This window comes from Salvia hispanica, chromosome 5 (assembly GCF_029641045.1).
Source record: "Salvia hispanica isolate PSC_SH4W2 chromosome 5, Shi_PSC_v1, whole genome shotgun sequence".
In the NCBI taxonomy this organism is placed as follows: Eukaryota; Viridiplantae; Streptophyta; class Magnoliopsida; order Lamiales; family Lamiaceae; genus Salvia; species Salvia hispanica.
The window spans coordinates 10,202,862-10,220,108 of NC_142696.1; the positions used below are offsets into that span (position 1 = coordinate 10,202,862).

The window sequence follows — 17,247 nt, forward strand, 5'->3', positions numbered from 1 at the left end:
GCTGCGAACTAAAAGTGTTCGAAATGGCTCGAAACGGCCTCTTTTTGCTTCCCGGAGTAGCCACGGGCTGTACACTTAGCTCAGAACGTGGGGCTCGGCGAGAGCTTCGCGGTGATATGCTGTGGGTCCCGTAACTCCTTCCGGATCAAAAGTTATGCCTGTGTGAAGGGTGGGGGATCAGAACCTGCGCACGGGAGCGTACGCTATGACAGAATAAAGTGCGAGGCTATTGATGGGTGCGATCATACCAGCACTAATGCACCGGATCCCATCAGAACTCCGAAGTTATGCGTGCTTGGGCGAGAGTAGTACTAGGATGGGTGACCCCCTGGGAAGTCCTCGTGTTGCACCCCTTTTTTTGCGAGTGCGTTCATTTTTTTTTTCCATTCATTTGGTCTTGATGTGGTCCGACACTCGATTAGCTGTTGTCGAGTACGAGGACAAAAAGTACGACAATCTCCACGAGCCGGTGACGAGCGGGTCCCACAATCTTAAACGTGCCGAAAAACAGTAGCTGCGAACTAAAAGTGTTCGAAATGGCTCGAAACGGCCTCTTTTTGCTTCCCGGAGTAGCCACGGGCTGTACCCGTAGCTCAGAACGTGGGGCTCGGCGAGAGCTTCGCGGTGATATGTTGTGGGTCCCGTAACTCATTCCCGATCAAAAGTTATACCCGTCTGGAGGGTGGGGGATCAGAACCTGCGCACGGGAGCGTACGCTATGAAAGAATAAAGTGCGGGGCTATTGATGGGTGCGATCATACCAGCACTAATGCACCGGATCCCATCAGAACTCCGAAGTTAAGCGTGCTTGGGCGAGAGTAGTACTAGGATGGGTGACCCCCTGTTGCACCCCTTTTTTTGCGAGTGCGTTCATTTTTTTTCCGTTCAGTTGGTCTTGATGTGGTCCGACACTCGATTAGTGGTTGTCGAGTACGAGGACAAAAAGTATGACAATCTCCACGAGCCGGTGATGAGCGGGTCCCACAATCTTAAACGTGCCGAAAAACTGTAGCTGCGAACTAAAAGTGTTCGAAATGGCTCGAAACGGCCTCTTTTTGCTTCCCGGAGTAGCCACGGGCTGTACCCGTAGCTCAGAACGTGGGGCTCGGCGAGAGCTTCGCGGTGATATGCTGTGGGTCCCGTAACTCCTTCCGGATCAAAAGTTATGCCTGTGTGAAGGGTGGGGGATCAGAACCTGCGCACGGGAGCGTACGATATGAAAGAATAAAGTGCGAGGCTATTGATGGGTGCGATCATACCAGCCCTAATGCACCGGATCCCATCAGAACTCCGAAGTTAAGCGTGCTTGGGCGAGAGTAGTACTAGGATGGGTGACCCCCTGGGAAGTCCTCGTGTTGCACCCCGTTTTTTGCGAGTGCGTTCATTTTTTTTTTCCGTTCAGTTGGTCTTGATGTGGTCCGACACTCGATTAGCTGTTGTCGAGTACGAGGACAAAAAGTACGACGAACTCCACGAGCCGGTGACGAGCGGGTCCCACAATCTTAAACGTGCCGAAAAACAGTAGCTGCGAACTAAAAGTGTTCGAAATGGCTCGAAACGGCCTCTTTTTGCTTCCCGGAGCAGCCACGGGCTGTACACTTAGCTCAGAACGTGGGGCTCGGCGAGAGCTTCGCGGTGATATGCTGTGGGTCCCGTAACTCCTTCCGGATCAAAGGTTATGCCTGTGTGAAGGGTGGGGGATCAGAACCTGCGCACGGGAGCGTACGCTATGACAGAATAAAGTGCGAGGCTATTGATGGGTGCGATCATACCAGCACTAATGCACCGGATCCCATCAGAACTCCGAAGTTATGCGTGCTTGGGCGAGAGTAGTACTAGGATGGGTGACCCCCTGGGAAGTCCTTGTGTTGCACCCCTTTTTTTGCGAGTGCGTTCATTTTTTTTTTCCATTCATTTGGTCTTGATGTGGTCCGACACTCGATTAGTGGTTGTCGAGTACGAGGACAAGAAGTACGACAATCTCCACGAGCCGGTGATGAGCGGGTCCCACAATCTTAAACGTGCCGAAAAACTGTAGCTGCGAACTAAAAGTGTTCGAAATGGCTCGAAACGGCCTCTTTTTGCTTCCCGGAGTAGCCACGGGCTGTACACTTAGCTCAGAACGTGGGGCTCGGCGAGAGCTTCGCGGTGATATGCTGTGGGTCCCGTAACTCCTTTCGGATCAAAAGTTATGCCTGTGTGAAGGGTGGGGGATCAGAACCTGCGCACGGGAGCGTACGCTATGAAAGAATAAAGTGCGGGGCTATTGATGGGTGCGATCATACCAGCACTAATGCACCGGATCCCATCAGAACTCCGAAGTTAAGCGTGCTTGGGCGAGAGTAGTACTAGGATGGGTGACCCCCTGTTGCACCCCTTTTTTTGCGAGTGCGTTCATTTTTTTTCCGTTCAGTTGGTCTTGATGTGGTCCGACACTCGATTAGTGGTTGTCGAGTACGAGGACAAAAAGTACGACAATCTCCACGAGCCGGTGATGAGCGGGTCCCACAATCTTAAACGTGCCGAAAAACTGTAGCTGCGAACTAAAAGTGTTCGAAATGGCTCGAAACGGCCTCTTTTTGCTTCCCGGAGTAGCCACGGGCTGTACCCGTAGCTCAGAACGTGGGGCTCGGCGAGAGCTTCGCGGTGATATGCTTTGGGTCCCGTAACTCCTTCCGGATCAAAAGTTATGCCTGTGTGAAGGGTGGGGGATCAGAACCTGCGCACGGGAGCGTACGATATGAAAGAATAAAGTGCGAGGCTATTGATGGGTGCGATCATACCAGCCCTAATGCACCGGATCCCATCAGAACTCCGAAGTTAAGCTTGCTTGGGCGAGAGTAGTACTAGGATGGGTGACCCCCTGGGAAGTCCTCGTGTTGCACCCCTTTTTTTGCGAGTGCGTTCATTTTTTTTTTCCGTTCAGTTGGTCTTGATGTGGTCCGACACTCGATTAGCTGTTGTCGAGTACGAGGACAAAAAGTACGACGAACTCCACGAGCCGGTGACGAGCGGGTCCCACAATCTTAAATGTGCCGAAAAACAGTAGCTGCGAACTAAAAGTGTTCGAAATGGCTCGAAACGGCCTGTTTTTGCTTCCCGGAGTAGCCACGGGCTGTACACTTAGCTCAGAACGTGGGGCTCGGCGAGAGCTTCGCGGTGATATGCTGTGGGTCCCGTAACTCCTTCCGGATCAAAAGTTATGCCTGTGTGAAGGGTGGGGGATGAGAACCTGCGCACGGGAGCGTACGCTATGACAGAATAAAGTGCGAGGCTATTGATGGGTGCGATCATACCAGCACTAATGCACCGGATCCCATCAGAACTCCGAAGTTATGCGTGCTTGGGCGAGGGTAGTACTAGGATGGGTGACCCCCTGGGAAGTCCTTGTGTTGCACCCCTTTTTTTGCGAGTGCGTTCATTTTTTTTTTCCATTCATTTGGTCTTGATGTGGTCCGACACTCGATTAGCTGTTGTCGAGTACGAGGACAAAAAGTACGACAATCTCCACGAGCCGGTGACGAGCGGGTCCCACAATCTTAAACGTGCCGAAAAACAGTAGCTGCGAACTAAAAGTGTTCGAAATGGCTCGAAACGGCCTCTTTTTGCTTCCCGGAGTAGCCACGGGCTGTACCCGTAGCTCAGAACGTGGGGCTCGGCGAGAGCTTCGCGGTGATATGTTGTGGGTCCCGTAACTCATTCCCGATCAAAAGTTATACCCGTCTGGAGGGTGGGGGATCAGAACCTGCGCACGGGAGCGTACGCTATGAAAGAATAAAGTGCGGGGCTATTGATGGGTGCGATCATACCAGCACTAATGCACCGGATCCCATCAGAACTCCGAAGTTAAGCGTGCTTGGGCGAGAGTAGTACTAGGATGGGTGACCCCCTGTTGCACCCCTTTTTTTGCGAGTGCGTTCATTTTTTTTCCGTTCAGTTGGTCTTGATGTGGTCCGACACTCGATTAGTGGTTGTCGAGTACGAGGACAAAAAGTACGACAATCTCCACGAGCCGGTGATGAGCGGGTCCCACAATCTTAAACGTGCCGAAAAACTGTAGCTGCGAACTAAAAGTGTTCGAAATGGCTCGAAACGGCCTCTTTTTGCTTCCCGGAGTAGCCACGGGCTGTACACTTAGCTCAGAACGTGGGGCTCGGCGAGAGCTTCGCGGTGATATGCTGTGGGTCCCGTAACTCCTTCCGGATCAAAAGTTATGCCTGTGTGAAGGGTGGGGGATCAGAACTTGCGCACGGGAGCGTACGCTATGAAAGAATAAAGTGCGGGGCTATTGATGGGTGCGATCATACCAGCACTAATGCACCGGATCCCATCAGAACTCCGAAGTTAAGCGTGCTTGGGCGAGAGTAGTACTAGGATGGGTGACCCCCTGTTGCACCCCTTTTTTTGCGAGTGCGTTCATTTTTTTTCCGTTCAGTTGGTCTTGATGTGGTCCGACACTCGATTAGTGGTTGTCGAGTACGAGGACAAAAAGTACGACAATCTCCACGAGCCGGTGATGAGCGGGTCCCACAATCTTAAACGTGCCGAAAAACTGTAGCTGCGAACTAAAAGTGTTCGAAATGGCTCGAAACGGCCTCTTTTTGCTTCCCGGAGTAGCCACGGGCTGTACCCGTAGCTCAGATCGTGGGGCTCGGCGAGAGCTTCGCGGTGATATGCTTTGGGTCCCGTAACTCCTTCCGGATCAAAAGTTATGCCTGTGTGAAGGGTGGGGGATCAGAACCTGCGCACGGGAGCGTACGATATGAAAGAATAAAGTGCGAGGCTATTGATGGGTGCGATCATACCAGCCCTAATGCACCGGATCCCATCAGAACTCCGAAGTTAAGCTTGCTTGGGCGAGAGTAGTACTAGGATGGGTGACCCCCTGGGAAGTCCTCGTGTTGCACCCCTTTTTTTGCGAGTGCGTTCATTTTTTTTTTCCGTTCAGTTGGTCTTGATGTGGTCCGACACTCGATTAGCTGTTGTCGAGTACGAGGACAAAAAGTACGACGAACTCCACGAGCCGGTGACGAGCGGGTCCCACAATCTTAAATGTGCCGAAAAACAGTAGCTGCGAACTAAAAGTGTTCGAAATGGCTCGAAACGGCCTCTTTTTGCTTCCCGGAGTAGCCACGGGCTGTACACTTAGCTCAGAACGTGGGGCTCGGCGAGAGCTTCGCGGTGATATGCTGTGGGTCCCGTAACTCCTTCCGGATCAAAAGTTATGCCTGTGTGAAGGGTGGGGGATCAGAACCTGCGCACGGGAGCGTACGCTATGACAGAATAAAGTGCGAGGCTATTGATGGGTGCGATCATACCAGCACTAATGCACCGGATCCCATCAGAACTCCGATGTTAAGCGTGCTTGGGCGAGAGTAGTACTAGGATGGGTGACCCCCTGGGAAGTCCTCGTGTTGCACCCCTTTTTTTGCGAGTGCCTTCATTTTTTTTTTCCGTTCAGTTGGTCTTGATGTGGTCCGACACTCGATTAGCTGTTGTCGAGTACGAGGACAAAAAGTACGACAAACTCCACGAGCCGGTGACGAGCGGGTCCCACAATCTTAAACGTGCCGAAAAACAGTAGCTGCGAACTAAAAGTGTTCGAAATGGCTCGAAACGGCCTCTTTTTGCTTCCCGGAGTAGCCACGGGCTGTACACTTAGCTCAGAACGTGGGGCTCGGCGAGAGCTTCGCGGTGATATGCTGTGGGTCCCGTAACTCCTTCCGGATCAAAAGTTATGCCTGTGTGAAGGGTGGGGGATCAGAACCTGCGCACGGGAGCGTACGCTATGACAGAATAAAGTGCGAGGCTATTGATGGGTGCGATCATACCAGCACTAATGCACCGGATCCCATCAGAACTCCGAAGTTATGCGTGCTTGGGCGAGAGTAGTACTAGGATGGGTGACCCCCTGGGAAGTCCTTGTGTTGCACCCCTTTTTTTGCGAGTGCGTTCATTTTTTTTTTCCATTCATTTGGTCTTGATGTGGTCCGACACTCGATTAGCTGTTGTCGAGTACGAGGACAAAAAGTACGACAATCTCCACGAGCCGGCGACGAGCGGGTCCCACAATCTTAAACGTGCCGAAAAACAGTACCTGCGAACTAAAAGTGTTCGAAATGGCTCGAAACGGCCTCTTTTTGCTTCCCGGAGTAGCCACGGGCTGTACCCGTAGCTCAGAACGTGGGGCTCGGCGAGAGCTTCGCGGTGATATGTTGTGGGTCCCGTAACTCATTCCCGATCAAAAGTTATACCCGTCTGGAGGGTGGGGGATCAGAACCTGCGCACGGGAGCGTACGCTATGAAAGAATAAAGTGCGGGGCTATTGATGGGTGCGATCATACCAGCACTAATGCACCGGATCCCATCAGAACTCCGAAGTTAAGCGTGCTTGGGCGAGAGTAGTACTAGGATGGGTGACCCCCTGTTGCACCCCTTTTTTTGCGAGTGCGTTCATTTTTTTTCCGTTCAGTTGGTCTTGATGTGGTCCGACACTCGATTAGTGGTTGTCGAGTACGAGGACAAAAAGTACGACAATCTCCACGAGCCGGTGATGAGCGGGTCCCACAATCTTAAACGTGCCGAAAAACTGTAGCTGCGAACTAAAAGTGTTCGAAATGGCTCGAAACGGCCTCTTTTTGCTTCCCGGAGTAGCCACGGGCTGTACACTTAGCTCAGAACGTGGGGCTCGGCGAGAGCTTCGCGGTGATATGCTGTGGGTCCCGTAACTCCTTCCGGATCAAAAGTTATGCCTGTGTGAAGGGTGGGGGATCAGAACCTGCGCACGGGAGCGTACGCTATGAAAGAATAAAGTGCGGGGCTATTGATGGGTGCGATCATACCAGCACTAATGCACCGGATCCCATCAGAACTCCGAAGTTAAGCGTGCTTGGGCGAGAGTAGTACTAGGATGGGTGACCCCCTGTTGCACCCCTTTTTTTGCGAGTGCGTTCATTTTTTTTCCGTTCAGTTGGTCTTGATGTGGTCCGCCACTCGATTAGTGGTTGTCGAGTACGAGGACAAAAAGTACGACAATCTCCACGAGCCGGTGATGAGCGGGTCCCACAATCTTAAACGTGCCGAAAAACTGTAGCTGCGAACTAAAAGTGTTCGAAATGGCTCGAAACGGCCTCTTTTTGCTTCCCGGAGTAGCCACGGGCTGTACCCGTAGCTCAGAACGTGGGGCTCGGCGAGAGCTTCGCGGTGATATGCTTTGGGTCCCGTAACTCCTTCCGGATCAAAAGTTATGCCTGTGTGAAGGGTGGGGGATCAGAACCTGCGCACGGGAGCGTACGATATGAAAGAATAAAGTGCGAGGCTACTGATGGGTGCGATCATACCAGCCCTAATGCACCGGATCCCATCAGAACTCCGAAGTTAAGCTTGCTTGGGCGAGAGTAGTACTAGGATGGGTGACCCCCTGGGAAGTCTTCGTGTTGCACCCCTTTTTTTGCGAGTGCGTTCATTTTTTTTTTCCGTTCAGTTGGTCTTGATGTGGTCCGACACTCGATTAGCTGTTGTCGAGTACGAGGACAAAAAGTACGACGAACTCCACGAGCCGGTGACGAGCGGGTCCCACAATCTTAAATGTGCCGAAAAACAGTAGCTGCGAACTAAAAGTGTTCGAAATGGCTCGAAACGGCCTCTTTTTGCTTCCCGGAGTAGCCACGGGCTGTACCCGTAGCTCAGAACGTGGGGCTCGGCGAGAGCTTCGCGGTGATATGCTTTGGGTCCCGTAACTCCTTCCGGATCAAAAGTTATGCCTGTGTGAAGGGTGGGGGATCAGAACCTGCGCACGGGAGCGTACGATATGAAAGAATAAAGTGCGAGGCTATTGATGGGTGCGATCATACCAGCCCTAATGCACCGGATCCCATCAGAACTCCGAAGTTAAGCTTGCTTGGGCGAGAGTAGTACTAGGATGGGTGACCCCCTGGGAAGTCCTCGTGTTGCACCCCTTTTTTTGCGAGTGCGTTCATTTTTTTTTTCCGTTCAGTTGGTCTTGATGTGGTCCGACACTCGATTAGCTGTTGTCGAGTACGAGGACAAAAAGTACGACGAACTCCACGAGCCGGTGACGAGCGGGTCCCACAATCTTAAATGTGCCGAAAAACAGTAGCTGCGAACTAAAAGTGTTCGAAATGGCTCGAAACGGCCTCTTTTTGCTTCCCGGAGTAGCCACGGGCTGTACACTTAGCTCAGAACGTGGGGCTCGGCGAGAGCTTCGCGGTGATATGCTGTGGGTCCCGTAACTCCTTCCGGATCAAAAGTTATGCCTGTGTGAAGGGTGGGGGATCAGAACCTGCGCACGGGAGCGTACGCTATGACAGAATAAAGTGCGAGGCTATTGATGGGTGCGATCATACCAGCACTAATGCACCGGATCCCATCAGAACTCCGAAGTTAAGCGTGCTTGGGCGAGAGTAGTACTAGGATGGGTGACCCCCTGGGAAGTCCTCGTGTTGCACCCCTTTTTTTGCGAGTGCCTTCATTTTTTTTTTCCGTTCAGTTGGTCTTGATGTGGTCCGACACTCGATTAGCTGTTGTCGAGTACGAGGACAAAAAGTACGACAAACTCCACGAGCCGGTGACGAGCGGGTCCCACAATCTTAAACGTGCCGAAAAACAGTAGCTGCGAACTAAAAGTGTTCGAAATGGCTCGAAACGGCCTCTTTTTGCTTCCCGGAGTAGCCACGGGCTGTACACTTAGCTCAGAACGTGGGGCTCGGCGAGAGCTTCGCGGTGATATGCTGTGGGTCCCGTAACTCCTTCCGGATCAAAAGTTATGCCTGTGTGAAGGGTGGGGGATCAGAACCTGCGCACGGGAGCGTACGCTATGACAGAATAAAGTGCGAGGCTATTGATGGGTGCGATCATACCAGCACTAATGCACCGGATCCCATCAGAACTCCGAAGTTATGCGTGCTTGGGCGAGAGTAGTACTAGGATGGGTGACCCCCTGGGAAGTCCTTGTGTTGCACCCCTTTTTTTGCGAGTGCGTTCATTTTTTTTTTCCATTCATTTGGTCTTGATGTGGTCCGACACTCGATTAGCTGTTGTCGAGTACGAGGACAAAAAGTACGACAATCTCCACGAGCCGGTGACGAGCGGGTCCCACAATCTTAAACATGCCGAAAAACAGTAGCTGCGAACTAAAAGTGTTCGAAATGGCTCGAAACGGCCTCTTTTTGCTTCCCGGAGTAGCCACGGGCTGTACCCGTAGCTCAGAACGTGGGGCTCGGCGAGAGCTTCGCGGTGATATGTTGTGGGTCCCGTAACTCATTCCCGATCAAAAGTTATACCCGTCTGGAGGGTGGGGGATCAGAACCTGCGCACGGGAGCGTACGCTATGAAAGAATAAAGTGCGGGGCTATTGATGGGTGCGATCATACCAGCACTAATGCACCGGATCCCATCAGAACTCCGAAGTTAAGCGTGCTTGGGCGAGAGTAGTACTAGGATGGGTGACCCCCTGTTGCACCCCTTTTTTTGCGAGTGCGTTCATTTTTTTTCCGTTCAGTTGGTCTTGATGTGGTCCGACACTCGATTAGTGGTTGTCGAGTACGAGGACAAAAAGTACGACAATCTCCACGAGCCGGTGATGAGCGGGTCCCACAATCTTAAACGTGCCGAAAAACTGTAGCTGCGAACTAAAAGTGTTCGAAATGGCTCGAAACGGCCTCTTTTTGCTTCCCGGAGTAGCCACGGGCTGTACACTTAGCTCAGAACGTGGGGCTCGGCGAGAGCTTCGCGGTGATATGCTGTGGGTCCCGTAACTCCTTCCGGATCAAAAGTTATGCCTGTGTGAAGGGTGGGGGATCAGAACCTGCGCACGGGAGCGTACGCTATGAAAGAATAAAGTGCGGGGCTATTGATGGGTGCGATCATACCAGCACTAATGCACCGGATCCCATCAGAACTCCGAAGTTAAGCGTGCTTGGGCGAGAGTAGTACTAGGATGGGTGACCCCCTGTTGCACCCCTTTTTTTGCGAGTGCGTTCATTTTTTTTCCGTTCAGTTGGTCTTGATGTGGTCCGACACTCGATTAGTGGTTGTCGAGTACGAGGACAAAAAGTACGACAATCTCCACGAGCCGGTGATGAGCGGGTCCCACAATCTTAAACGTGCCGAAAAACTGTAGCTGCGAACTAAAAGTGTTCGAAATGGCTCGAAACGGCCTCTTTTTGCTTCCCGGAGTAGCCACGGGCTGTACCCGTAGCTCAGAACGTGGGGCTCGGCGAGAGCTTCGCGGTGATATGCTTTGGGTCCCGTAACTCCTTCCGGATCAAAAGTTATGCCTGTGTGAAGGGTGGGGGATCAGAACCTGCGCACGGGAGCGTACGATATGAAAGAATAAAGTGCGAGGCTATTGATGGGTGCGATCATACCAGCCCTAATGCACCGGATCCCATCAGAACTCCGAAGTTAAGCTTGCTTGGGCGAGAGTAGTACTAGGATGGGTGACCCCCTGGGAAGTCCTCGTGTTGCACCCCTTTTTTTGCGAGTGCGTTCATTTTTTTTTTCCGTTCAGTTGGTCTTGATGTGGTCCGACACTCGATTAGCTGTTGTCGAGTACGAGGACAAAAAGTACGACGAACTCCACGAGCCGGTGACGAGCGGGTCCCACAATCTTAAATGTGCCGAAAAACAGTAGCTGCGAACTAAAAGTGTTCGAAATGGCTCGAAACGGCCTCTTTTTGCTTCCCGGAGTAGCCACGGGCTGTACACTTAGCTCAGAACGTGGGGCTCGGCGAGAGCTTCGCGGTGATATGCTGTGGGTCCCGTAACTCCTTCCGGATCAAAAGTTATGCCTGTGTGAAGGGTGGGGGATCAGAACCTGCGCACGGGAGCGTACGCTATGACAGAATAAAGTGCGAGGCTATTGATGGGTGCGATCATACCAGCACTAATGCACCGGATCCCATCAGAACTCCGAAGTTAAGCGTGCTTGGGCGAGAGTAGTACTAGGATGGGTGACCCCCTGGGAAGTCCTCGTGTTGCACCCCTTTTTTTGCGAGTGCCTTCATTTTTTTTTTCCGTTCAGTTGGTCTTGATGTGGTCCGACACTCGATTAGCTGTTGTCGAGTACGAGGACAAAAAGTACGACAAACTCCACGAGCCGGTGACGAGCGGGTCCCACAATCTTAAACGTGCCGAAAAATAGTAGCTGCGAACTAAAAGTGTTCGAAATGGCTCGAAACGGCCTCTTTTTGCTTCCCGGAGTAGCCACGGGCTGTACCCGTAGCTCAGAACGTGGGGCTCGGCGAGAGCTTCGCGGTGATATGTTGTGGGTCCCGTAACTCATTCCCGATCAAAAGTTATACCCGTCTGGAGGGTGGGGGATCAGAACCTGCGCACGGGAGCGTACGCTATGAAAGAATAAAGTGCGGGGCTATTGATGGGTGCGATCATACCAGCACTAATGCACCGGATCCCATCAGAACTCCGAAGTTAAGCGTGCTTGGGCGAGAGTAGTACTAGGATGGGTGACCCCCTGTTGCACCCCTTTTTTTGCGAGTGCGTTCATTTTTTTTCCGTTCAGTTGGTCTTGATGTGGTCCGACACTCGATTAGTGGTTGTCGAGTACGAGGACAAAAAGTACGACAATCTCCACGAGCCGGTGATGATCGGGTCCCACAATCTTAAACGTGCCGAAAAACTGTAGCTGCGAACTAAAAGTGTTCGAAATGGCTCGAAACGGCCTCTTTTTGCTTCCCGGAGTAGCCACGGGCTGTACCCGTAGCTCAGAACGTGGGGCTCGGCGAGAGCTTCGCGGTGATATGCTTTGGGTCCCGTAACTCCTTCCGGATCAAAAGTTATGCCTGTGTGAAGGGTGGGGGATCAGAACCTGCGCACGGGAGCGTACGATATGAAAGAATAAAGTGCGAGGCTATTGATGGGTGCGATCATACCAGCCCTAATGCACCGGATCCCATCAGAACTCCGAAGTTAAGCTTGCTTGGGCGAGAGTAGTACTAGGATGGGTGACCCCCTGGGAAGTCCTCGTGTTGCACCCCTTTTTTTGCGAGTGCGTTCATTTTTTTTTTCCGTTCAGTTGGTCTTGATGTGGTCCGACACTCGATTAGCTGTTGTCGAGTACGAGGACAAAAAGTACGACGAACTCCACGAGCCGGTGACGAGCGGGTCCCACAATCTTAAATGTGCCGAAAAACAGTAGCTGCGAACTAAAAGTGTTCGAAATGGCTCGAAACGGCCTCTTTTTGCTTCCCGGAGTAGCCACGGGCTGTACACTTAGCTCAGAACGTGGGGCTCGGCGAGAGCTTCGCGGTGATATGCTGTGGGTCCCGTAACTCCTTCCGGATCAAAAGTTATGCCTGTGTGAAGGGTGGGGGATCAGAACCTGCGCACGGGAGCGTACGCTATGACAGAATAAAGTGCGAGGCTATTGATGGGTGCGATCATACCAGCACTAATGCACCGGATCCCATCAGAACTCCGAAGTTAAGCGTGGTTGGGCGAGAGTAGTACTAGGATGGGTGACCCCCTGGGAAGTCCTCGTGTTGCACCCCTTTTTTTGCGAGTGCCTTCATTTTTTTTTTCCGTTCAGTTGGTCTTGATGTGGTCCGACACTCGATTAGCTGTTGTCGAGTACGAGGACAAAAAGTACGACAAACTCCACGAGCCGGTGACGAGCGGGTCCCACAATCTTAAACGTGCCGAAAAACAGTAGCTGCGAACTAAAAGTGTTCGAAATGGCTCGAAACGGCCTCTTTTTGCTTCCCGGAGTAGCCACGGGCTCTACACTTAGCTCAGAACGTGGGGCTCGGCGAGAGCTTCGCGGTGATATGCTGTGGGTCCCGTAACTCCTTCCGGATCAAAAGTTATGCCTGTGTGAAGGGTGGGGGATCAGAACCTGCGCACGGGAGCGTACGCTATGACAGAATAAAGTGCGAGGCTATTGATGGGTGCGATCATACCAGCACTAATGCACCGGATCCCATCCGAACTCCGAAGTTATGCGTGCTTGGGCGAGAGTAGTACTAGGATGGGTGACCCCCTGGGAAGTCCTTGTGTTGCACCCCTTTTTTTGCGAGTGCGTTCATTTTTTTTTTCCATTCATTTGGTCTTGATGTGGTCCGACACTCGATTAGCTGTTGTCGAGTACGAGGACAAAAAGTACGACAATCTCCACGAGCCGGTGACGAGCGGGTCCCACAATCTTAAACATGCCGAAAAACAGTAGCTGCGAACTAAAAGTGTTCGAAATGGCTCGAAACGGCCTCTTTTTGCTTCCCGGAGTAGCCACGGGCTGTACCCGTAGCTCAGAACGTGGGGCTCGGCGAGAGCTTCGCGGTGATATGTTGTGGGTCCCGTAACTCATTCCCGATCAAAAGTTATACCCGTCTGGAGGGTGGGGGATCAGAACCTGCGCACGGGAGCGTACGCTATGAAAGAATAAAGTGCGGGGCTATTGATGGGTGCGATCATACCAGCACTAATGCACCGGATCCCATCAGAACTCCGAAGTTAAGCGTGCTTGGGCGAGAGTAGTACTAGGATGGGTGACCCCCTGTTGCACCCCTTTTTTTGCGAGTGCGTTCATTTTTTTTCCGTTCAGTTGGTCTTGATGTGGTCCGACACTCGATTAGTGGTTGTCGAGTACGAGGACAAAAAGTACGACAATCTCCACGAGCCGGTGATGAGCGGGTCCCACAATCTTAAACGTGCCGAAAAACTGTAGTTGCGAACTAAAAGTGTTCGAAATGGCTCGAAACGGCCTCTTTTTGCTTCCCGGAGTAGCCACGGGCTGTACACTTAGCTCAGAACGTGGGGCTCGGCGAGAGCTTCGCGGTGATATGCTGTGGGTCCCGTAACTCCTTCCGGATCAAAAGTTATGCCTGTGTGAAGGGTGGGGGATCAGAACCTGCGCACGGGAGCGTACGCTATGAAAGAATAAAGTGCGGGGCTATTGATGGGTGCGATCATACCAGCACTAATGCACCGGATCCCATCAGAACTCCGAAGTTAAGCGTGCTTGGGCGAGAGTAGTACTAGGATGGGTGACCCCCTGTTGCACCCCTTTTTTTGCGAGTGCGTTCATTTTTTTTCCGTTCAGTTGGTCTTGATGTGGTCCGACACTCGATTAGTGGTTGTCGAGTACGAGGACAAAAAGTACGACAATCTCCACGAGCCGGTGATGAGCGGGTCCCACAATCTTAAACGTGCCGAAAAACTGTAGCTGCGAACTAAAAGTGTTCGAAATGGCTCGAAACGGCCTCTTTTTGCTTCCCGGAGTAGCCACGGGCTGTACCCGTAGCTCAGAACGTGGGGCTCGGCGAGAGCTTCGCGGTGATATGCTTTGGGTCCCGTAACTCCTTCCGGATCAAAAGTTATGCCTGTGTGAAGGGTGGGGGATCAGAACCTGCGCACGGGAGCGTACGATATGAAAGAATAAAGTGCGAGGCTATTGATGGGTGCGATCATACCAGCCCTAATGCACCGGATCCCATCAGAACTCCGAAGTTAAGCTTGCTTGGGCGAGAGTAGTACTAGGATGGGTGACCCCCTGGGAAGTCCTCGTGTTGCACCCCTTTTTTTGCGAGTGCGTTCATTTTTTTTTTCCGTTCAGTTGGTCTTGATGTGGTCCGACACTCGATTAGCTGTTGTCGAGTACGAGGACAAAAAGTACGACGAACTCCACGAGCCGGTGACGAGCGGGTCCCACAATCTTAAATGTGCCGAAAAACAGTAGCTGCGAACTAAAAGTGTTCGAAATGGCTCGAAACGGCCTCTTTTTGCTTCCCGGAGTAGCCACGGGCTGTACACTTAGCTCAGAACGTGGGGCTCGGCGAGAGCTTCGCGGTGATATGCTGTGGGTCCCGTAACTCCTTCCGGATCAAAAGTTATGCCTGTGTGAAGGGTGGGGGATCAGAACCTGCGCACGGGAGCGTACGCTATGACAGAATAAAGTGCGAGGCTATTGATGGGTGCGATCATACCAGCACTAATGCACCGGATCCCATCAGAACTCCGAAGTTAAGCGTGCTTGGGCGAGAGTAGTACTAGGATGGGTGACCCCCTGGGAAGTCCTCGTGTTGCACCCCTTTTTTTGCGAGTGCCTTCATTTTTTTTTTCCGTTCAGTTGGTCTTGATGTGGTCCGACACTCGATTAGCTGTTGTCGAGTACGAGGACAAAAAGTACGACAAACTCCACGAGCCGGTGACGAGCGGGTCCCACAATCTTAAACGTGCCGAAAAACAGTAGCTGCGAACTAAAAGTGTTCGAAATGGCTCGAAACGGCCTCTTTTTGCTTCCCGGAGTAGCCACGGGCTGTACCCGTAGCTCAGAACGTGGGGCTCGGCGAGAGCTTCGCGGTGATATGTTGTGGGTCCCGTAACTCATTCCCGATCAAAAGTTATACCCGTCTGGAGGGTGGGGGATCAGAACCTGCGCACGGGAGCGTACGCTATGAAAGAATAAAGTGCGGGGCTATTGATGGGTGCGATCATACCAGCACTAATGCACCGGATCCCATCAGAACTCCGAAGTTAAGCGTGCTTGGGCGAGAGTAGTACTAGGATGGGTGACCCCCTGTTGCACCCCTTTTTTTGCGAGTGCGTTCATTTTTTTTCCGTTCAGTTGGTCTTGATGTGGTCCGACACTCGATTAGTGGTTGTCGAGTACGAGGACAAAAAGTACGACAATCTCCACGAGCCGGTGATGATCGGGTCCCACAATCTTAAACGTGCCGAAAAACTGTAGCTGCGAACTAAAAGTGTTCGAAATGGCTCGAAACGGCCTCTTTTTGCTTCCCGGAGTAGCCACGGGCTGTACCCGTAGCTCAGAACGTGGGGCTCGGCGAGAGCTTCGCGGTGATATGCTTTGGGTCCCGTAACTCCTTCCGGATCAAAAGTTATGCCTGTGTGAAGGGTGGGGGATCAGAACCTGCGCACGGGAGCGTACGATATGAAAGAATAAAGTGCGAGGCTATTGATGGGTGCGATCATACCAGCCCTAATGCACCGGATCCCATCAGAACTCCGAAGTTAAGCTTGCTTGGGCGAGAGTAGTACTAGGATGGGTGACCCCCTGGGAAGTCCTCGTGTTGCACCCCTTTTTTTGCGAGTGCGTTCATTTTTTTTTTCCGTTCAGTTGGTCTTGATGTGGTCCGACACTCGATTAGCTGTTGTCGAGTACGAGGACAAAAAGTACGACGAACTCCACGAGCCGGTGACGAGCGGGTCCCACACTCTTAAATGTGCCGAAAAACAGTAGCTGCGAACTAAAAGTGTTCGAAATGGCTCGAAACGGCCTCTTTTTGCTTCCCGGAGTAGCCACGGGCTGTACACTTAGCTCAGAACGTGGGGCTCGGCGAGAGCTTCGCGGTGATATGCTGTGGGTCCCGTAACTCCTTCCGGATCAAAAGTTATGCCTGTGTGAAGGGTGGGGGATCAGAACCTGCGCACGGGAGCGTACGCTATGACAGAATAAAGTGCGAGGCTATTGATGGGTGCGATCATACCAGCACTAATGCACCGGATCCCATCAGAACTCCGAAGTTAAGCGTGCTTGGGCGAGAGTAGTACTAGGATGGGTGACCCCCTGGGAAGTCCTCGTGTTGCACCCCTTTTTTTGCGAGTGCCTTCATTTTTTTTTTCCGTTCAGTTGGTCTTGATGTGGTCCGACACTCGATTAGCTGTTGTCGAGTACGAGGACAAAAAGTACGACAAACTCCACGAGCCGGTGACGAGCGGGTCCCACAATCTTAAACGTGCCGAAAAACAGTAGCTGCGAACTAAAAGTGTTCGAAATGGCTCGAAACGGCCTCTTTTTGCTTCCCGGAGTAGCCACGGGCTCTACACTTAGCTCAGAACGTGGGGCTCGGCGAGAGCTTCGCGGTGATATGCTTTGGGTCCCGTAACTCCTTCCGGATCAAAAGTTATGCCTGTGTGAAGGGTGGGGGATCAGAACCTGCGCACGGGAGCGTACGATATGAAAGAATAAAGTGCGAGGCTATTGATGGGTGCGATCATACCAGCCCTAATGCACCGGATCCCATCAGAACTCCGAAGTTAAGCTTGCTTGGGCGAGAGTAGTACTAGGATGGGTGACCCCCTGGGAAGTCCTCGTGTTGCACCCCTTTTTTTGCGAGTGCGTTCATTTTTTTTTTCCGTTCAGTTGGTCTTGATGTGGTCCGACACTCGATTAGCTGTTGTCGAGTACGAGGACAAAAAGTACGACGAACTCCACGAGCCGGTGACGAGCGGGTCCCACAATCTTAAATG

General features: G+C 52.3%; 22 non-coding genes and 12 pseudogenes across 22 annotated transcripts; all 34 read left to right on the forward strand.

Moving 5' to 3' along the window:
• The first annotated feature begins 234 nt into the window (after positions 1 to 234).
• LOC148925663 (5S ribosomal RNA) lies at positions 235 to 353 on the forward strand. Its single transcript, XR_016132160.1, has one exon. It is a non-coding gene; the product is annotated as a 5S ribosomal RNA (ribosomal RNA).
• Positions 354 to 747: 394 nt separating this feature from the next.
• LOC148925664 (5S ribosomal RNA) lies at positions 748 to 853 on the forward strand (annotated as a pseudogene).
• Positions 854 to 1,245: 392 nt separating this feature from the next.
• On the forward strand, positions 1,246 to 1,364 carry LOC148925665 (5S ribosomal RNA). The gene has a single exon (XR_016131926.1). It is a non-coding gene; the product is annotated as a 5S ribosomal RNA (ribosomal RNA).
• A 394-nt stretch (positions 1,365 to 1,758) lies between these two features.
• Positions 1,759 to 1,877, forward strand: LOC148925666 (5S ribosomal RNA). Its single transcript, XR_016131117.1, has one exon. It is a non-coding gene; the product is annotated as a 5S ribosomal RNA (ribosomal RNA).
• Positions 1,878 to 2,271: 394 nt separating this feature from the next.
• Positions 2,272 to 2,377, forward strand: LOC148925667 (5S ribosomal RNA; annotated as a pseudogene).
• A 392-nt stretch (positions 2,378 to 2,769) lies between these two features.
• LOC148925668 (5S ribosomal RNA) lies at positions 2,770 to 2,888 on the forward strand. Its single transcript, XR_016131241.1, has one exon. It is a non-coding gene; the product is annotated as a 5S ribosomal RNA (ribosomal RNA).
• Positions 2,889 to 3,282: 394 nt separating this feature from the next.
• Positions 3,283 to 3,401, forward strand: LOC148925669 (5S ribosomal RNA). The gene has a single exon (XR_016132203.1). It is a non-coding gene; the product is annotated as a 5S ribosomal RNA (ribosomal RNA).
• A 394-nt stretch (positions 3,402 to 3,795) lies between these two features.
• Positions 3,796 to 3,901, forward strand: LOC148925670 (5S ribosomal RNA; annotated as a pseudogene).
• A 392-nt stretch (positions 3,902 to 4,293) lies between these two features.
• On the forward strand, positions 4,294 to 4,399 carry LOC148925671 (5S ribosomal RNA; annotated as a pseudogene).
• A 392-nt stretch (positions 4,400 to 4,791) lies between these two features.
• LOC148925672 (5S ribosomal RNA) lies at positions 4,792 to 4,910 on the forward strand. Its single transcript, XR_016131243.1, has one exon. It is a non-coding gene; the product is annotated as a 5S ribosomal RNA (ribosomal RNA).
• Positions 4,911 to 5,304: 394 nt separating this feature from the next.
• LOC148925673 (5S ribosomal RNA) lies at positions 5,305 to 5,423 on the forward strand. The gene has a single exon (XR_016131820.1). It is a non-coding gene; the product is annotated as a 5S ribosomal RNA (ribosomal RNA).
• Positions 5,424 to 5,817: 394 nt separating this feature from the next.
• Positions 5,818 to 5,936, forward strand: LOC148925674 (5S ribosomal RNA). The gene has a single exon (XR_016131118.1). It is a non-coding gene; the product is annotated as a 5S ribosomal RNA (ribosomal RNA).
• Positions 5,937 to 6,330: 394 nt separating this feature from the next.
• Positions 6,331 to 6,436, forward strand: LOC148925675 (5S ribosomal RNA; annotated as a pseudogene).
• Positions 6,437 to 6,828: 392 nt separating this feature from the next.
• Positions 6,829 to 6,934, forward strand: LOC148925676 (5S ribosomal RNA; annotated as a pseudogene).
• Positions 6,935 to 7,326: 392 nt separating this feature from the next.
• Positions 7,327 to 7,445, forward strand: LOC148925677 (5S ribosomal RNA). The gene has a single exon (XR_016131504.1). It is a non-coding gene; the product is annotated as a 5S ribosomal RNA (ribosomal RNA).
• A 394-nt stretch (positions 7,446 to 7,839) lies between these two features.
• LOC148925678 (5S ribosomal RNA) lies at positions 7,840 to 7,958 on the forward strand. The gene has a single exon (XR_016131244.1). It is a non-coding gene; the product is annotated as a 5S ribosomal RNA (ribosomal RNA).
• Positions 7,959 to 8,352: 394 nt separating this feature from the next.
• LOC148925679 (5S ribosomal RNA) lies at positions 8,353 to 8,471 on the forward strand. The gene has a single exon (XR_016132179.1). It is a non-coding gene; the product is annotated as a 5S ribosomal RNA (ribosomal RNA).
• Positions 8,472 to 8,865: 394 nt separating this feature from the next.
• On the forward strand, positions 8,866 to 8,984 carry LOC148925680 (5S ribosomal RNA). Its single transcript, XR_016131119.1, has one exon. It is a non-coding gene; the product is annotated as a 5S ribosomal RNA (ribosomal RNA).
• A 394-nt stretch (positions 8,985 to 9,378) lies between these two features.
• Positions 9,379 to 9,484, forward strand: LOC148925681 (5S ribosomal RNA; annotated as a pseudogene).
• Positions 9,485 to 9,876: 392 nt separating this feature from the next.
• On the forward strand, positions 9,877 to 9,982 carry LOC148925682 (5S ribosomal RNA; annotated as a pseudogene).
• A 392-nt stretch (positions 9,983 to 10,374) lies between these two features.
• On the forward strand, positions 10,375 to 10,493 carry LOC148925683 (5S ribosomal RNA). The gene has a single exon (XR_016131245.1). It is a non-coding gene; the product is annotated as a 5S ribosomal RNA (ribosomal RNA).
• Positions 10,494 to 10,887: 394 nt separating this feature from the next.
• Positions 10,888 to 11,006, forward strand: LOC148925684 (5S ribosomal RNA). Its single transcript, XR_016132190.1, has one exon. It is a non-coding gene; the product is annotated as a 5S ribosomal RNA (ribosomal RNA).
• A 394-nt stretch (positions 11,007 to 11,400) lies between these two features.
• Positions 11,401 to 11,506, forward strand: LOC148925685 (5S ribosomal RNA; annotated as a pseudogene).
• Positions 11,507 to 11,898: 392 nt separating this feature from the next.
• LOC148925686 (5S ribosomal RNA) lies at positions 11,899 to 12,017 on the forward strand. The gene has a single exon (XR_016131246.1). It is a non-coding gene; the product is annotated as a 5S ribosomal RNA (ribosomal RNA).
• A 394-nt stretch (positions 12,018 to 12,411) lies between these two features.
• Positions 12,412 to 12,530, forward strand: LOC148925687 (5S ribosomal RNA). Its single transcript, XR_016132066.1, has one exon. It is a non-coding gene; the product is annotated as a 5S ribosomal RNA (ribosomal RNA).
• Positions 12,531 to 12,924: 394 nt separating this feature from the next.
• On the forward strand, positions 12,925 to 13,043 carry LOC148925688 (5S ribosomal RNA). Its single transcript, XR_016132207.1, has one exon. It is a non-coding gene; the product is annotated as a 5S ribosomal RNA (ribosomal RNA).
• Positions 13,044 to 13,437: 394 nt separating this feature from the next.
• On the forward strand, positions 13,438 to 13,543 carry LOC148925689 (5S ribosomal RNA; annotated as a pseudogene).
• A 392-nt stretch (positions 13,544 to 13,935) lies between these two features.
• Positions 13,936 to 14,041, forward strand: LOC148925690 (5S ribosomal RNA; annotated as a pseudogene).
• Positions 14,042 to 14,433: 392 nt separating this feature from the next.
• LOC148925691 (5S ribosomal RNA) lies at positions 14,434 to 14,552 on the forward strand. The gene has a single exon (XR_016131247.1). It is a non-coding gene; the product is annotated as a 5S ribosomal RNA (ribosomal RNA).
• A 394-nt stretch (positions 14,553 to 14,946) lies between these two features.
• On the forward strand, positions 14,947 to 15,065 carry LOC148925692 (5S ribosomal RNA). Its single transcript, XR_016132201.1, has one exon. It is a non-coding gene; the product is annotated as a 5S ribosomal RNA (ribosomal RNA).
• A 394-nt stretch (positions 15,066 to 15,459) lies between these two features.
• LOC148925693 (5S ribosomal RNA) lies at positions 15,460 to 15,565 on the forward strand (annotated as a pseudogene).
• A 392-nt stretch (positions 15,566 to 15,957) lies between these two features.
• On the forward strand, positions 15,958 to 16,076 carry LOC148925694 (5S ribosomal RNA). The gene has a single exon (XR_016131248.1). It is a non-coding gene; the product is annotated as a 5S ribosomal RNA (ribosomal RNA).
• Positions 16,077 to 16,470: 394 nt separating this feature from the next.
• LOC148925695 (5S ribosomal RNA) lies at positions 16,471 to 16,589 on the forward strand. The gene has a single exon (XR_016132212.1). It is a non-coding gene; the product is annotated as a 5S ribosomal RNA (ribosomal RNA).
• Positions 16,590 to 16,983: 394 nt separating this feature from the next.
• LOC148925696 (5S ribosomal RNA) lies at positions 16,984 to 17,102 on the forward strand. The gene has a single exon (XR_016131249.1). It is a non-coding gene; the product is annotated as a 5S ribosomal RNA (ribosomal RNA).
• Positions 17,103 to 17,247: the final 145 nt, after the last annotated feature.